The following is a 3,306-nucleotide window of genomic DNA, read 5'->3' as shown; positions in this document are numbered from 1 at the left end:
GCTTTTCGTATGATTTTTCTTTCTATAGGAATTTTCGGTCACATTTGGAGGATTCCATGGGTTGATTTATAGGCAGCAGGTTGAGTCTCATTAGTGTAGGACTGCATTTCTAAACGTATTGTGTATGTTGCAATTATCTATCGACAACAACCTCTTGGCAGGGCCGAATTTAACTCCACACCGCCCCTACGCAGATCTGAAATCTGCCGCCCCCCCCCCCTCATAAAAAACAATTAAAAAAAAGATGCAAAATTTCCGTGATTGGATTTAAAAAAAAAAGGGCAAAGAAAGACTTCTCAAAAAAACTCCATTTTCGGAAAATTTGGAGACAAACTTGTAAGATTGATATATTTTTTCTTTTTAAAATGTTTTAAAATTGTTTTTTAATGATGTTTAACGGTCCTTTCGATTAGGTGTTATGAATGTATGATATTCGTGCATACTCCTACTTTATCATTTGACAAATTGAGAATTCTTTTCATCTCTGAATCAACGATTTAAATACTTTCCTCTTTGTTATTACGTTCACTTACTTGACATTTCGTAATACTCCTGATTGCTCGATGATATTTCACTTGTCAATTGTTACTCGATTATCTAGCAAAAAAGGCAAAGATTCCGCTGTTGAACACTGACCATTTGAAAAATAAACTCCTTTTTGTTCTCAGATTTTTAACTAAGTATGTTTTCTTTATTTAAGATTTTCCGCTTTTTTCGATCGTCACTCATTTTCATTTGCTGCACAGACTTCATATATAAATAGTGTAGCAGAGAAAATACACGTCAATCAGTGAAGAAACCGTAATTGAATAAACTTTACTATGACACTAAAAATCTTTGTCCAACTCCAATCTTGTTGGAGCTTCTGGTCAACCGCAATGACGCTTGCTTTTCTTCAATCCACACCGCTTTCAGTCTTCACACTTACTGTTCTACACACATCTGTTACCATTCTTGAAAATTATTTCATTTTCATAAGATGAGTAAATGTAAACATTATTCAATTACAAAAAAAGGATATCACTGTGGAAAATGAAAGAATGCTAGTAATTCACTTCAAGAGTAATAATAATCTTAAAAAATAAGAGGTTACAGCAAAATTTGTCGCCCCTGAAAATTTTGCCGCCCTGGGCAGCTACCTACTCTGCCTATTGGGAAATTGGGCCCTGTCTTATGGGGAAAGAAAACGGTTTCTGTTCAGCCTCTAGTTTCTGGGCCGAAAAGAAACACGCTGAGGAAACGAAAATGATTTTTTATTAACAAACAGTTATAAAGTCTCATCCCTTTTGAAGCAAAACGATCACATGCTTAGTATCAAATATTCACTAACTTAAACTTTAACCGCTAACTCAAGGTGCAACAAGCCAAATTGGAGAGAAAAGAAGCTTCACTTTTTCCTAATACAATACTAGTAACATGTCCAGAAGGTTTCAGGAAAATTGAAGGTGTCACTTATTAAGCTGCATTCACTTTGTCCAGTTTTGAAAAAAATGGCGCTTAAGTATTTCTTAAAAGTTACACGGCTTACATATTTCATTTCATCCACTAAGATTTAAAACACTCGTAGAAAATATTTTCGTTTTGTCAGGGTGTCTAGAAAAATCTTTATGGCTCCAAACATTAATAACAAATTTACTAACGGTTGAAATGAGTCGCATTTTGCATCAAAAGGGTGGAAAATATCAAAGTTTTCTTCTGCTACTAATAGTCTGAAGTAGAGGTCGCTAGTTTTCAAACCATTTAGGAGAAGAGAAGAAAATGACGACTGCGCAGGAGAAAGTGCAATGTGTATTCTGGTTTGCCGAAAGAAAGTCACTGGACCGGCGGTTACATTGGGAAGAAATGTCTGCAGGATGAAATATAAAAATTGCTCAAACGTCACACTTTGTTACTATTTACAGGCACAATTTTTTGGCGTGGTCATCGGCGACTCTCTTTCGGTAACCAAAAAAATTGAAAGAAAAACACTGCACATTTTCCTGTGCAGTCACCATTTTCTTTTCTTGGCTCAATTACCTACAATAGGGAAGTTTTTGATTTTTCAATTTTCTTTTTATATGGTAGAGTAACATGCATGAACATCATAGGTGAAAAAATATTTGAGATACGATAAGTAGTTTTTTTTTAAATTACTTTTTAAAGTTCAAGAGCTTGTGACGTCAAATGGCATAGGAAGTGACGTCGTGCGCTCTTCCGATAGATTAGAAACCGAAGGACGTGCATTCGACTTCGAAGACGAAACGTAAAAGGCTTATCTCCTCGCATTTAACTCCTCGCGTTTCTGGAACATTAAACCTCTCATCCTCTCGGAAATATTCGAATATCATCATTGATGTTACTTGAGGAAGATTATTTAGATTGTGCTTTAACGAATCCGGCCTCCATAGTGTGTTCAAAACAATTATTGAATTTCTAAAAAATAAAAATGTCAGCGCGCTCAAAATTGTCAGTAGCGAAAACAGGGGATATTCGGCGGAAGGCTGCTCATTAGTGCCCTGTGACGTAAGCTCGTGACGTTTCAGAAGAGCGCACTTTTGCGCGGGGGTTTTTAAAAATTCATCAAAAATCAATCACTGTGTTTTAAAATTCGGCGATGGTGAATTTTAGTTTGAGGGTCAATTAACAATAGCCAATAGCCAAAATATGAACATTTAATAGGTTGCAACTTCCCTATTGGCTAGCGCCCATTAGTTTAATTATTTAGTCTAAATTCTTTCAGCATTTTTCGTTCTTTTGCAGCAAACTGCATTTCATTTCAACTATTCGTAATTCTGCTACTAGATTTTATAATGGTAAAGATTTTTCTTGGGTGGGCTTTATATTTTTTCCTCAATAAACTATCTTATTTTCTCAATCACACTGCGTGGCAAAAGAAAAAGAAAACCTTCAAAATGCGCCTTGCATAATTCTTGCTGATTCTTATGGAAAATGAAAAATGAATGAATCCCTAAATTCAAATAACACAATATCTTTCGACAAAATTAGCATTTGTAAAACTAGTCTCGGCAGCAGAAGTCCCCCATCCCAGCTTGAAATGCCGATTGAAAACAGCAAAAATAGCAAGTAAAGCGAATCAGCATTAAACTGGTAATATAACTGTAACTAAGCACTAAGTAATGCTTAAAATATAAAGGATGCAAGCAAAATATACTGTAACTAAAGTAAAAAAGATATTTTTGTGTATGAAAAGTAAAGTAAGAAAAAAACAACCTTAACTAAAATAAATTGCAGATTGCTGCAGTCACATGTTTTGGGGTTGCAAGGAACCCCCTTTTAAAGGCAAAATAAGTGAGCTTATGGATGAAA

This window comes from Uloborus diversus, unplaced genomic scaffold, assembly GCF_026930045.1.
Source record: "Uloborus diversus isolate 005 unplaced genomic scaffold, Udiv.v.3.1 scaffold_683, whole genome shotgun sequence".
Lineage (NCBI taxonomy): Eukaryota > Metazoa > Arthropoda > Arachnida > Araneae > Uloboridae > Uloborus > Uloborus diversus.
The sequence above is the reverse complement of the archived record's forward strand: the minus strand, read 5'-3'. Positions refer to the sequence as shown.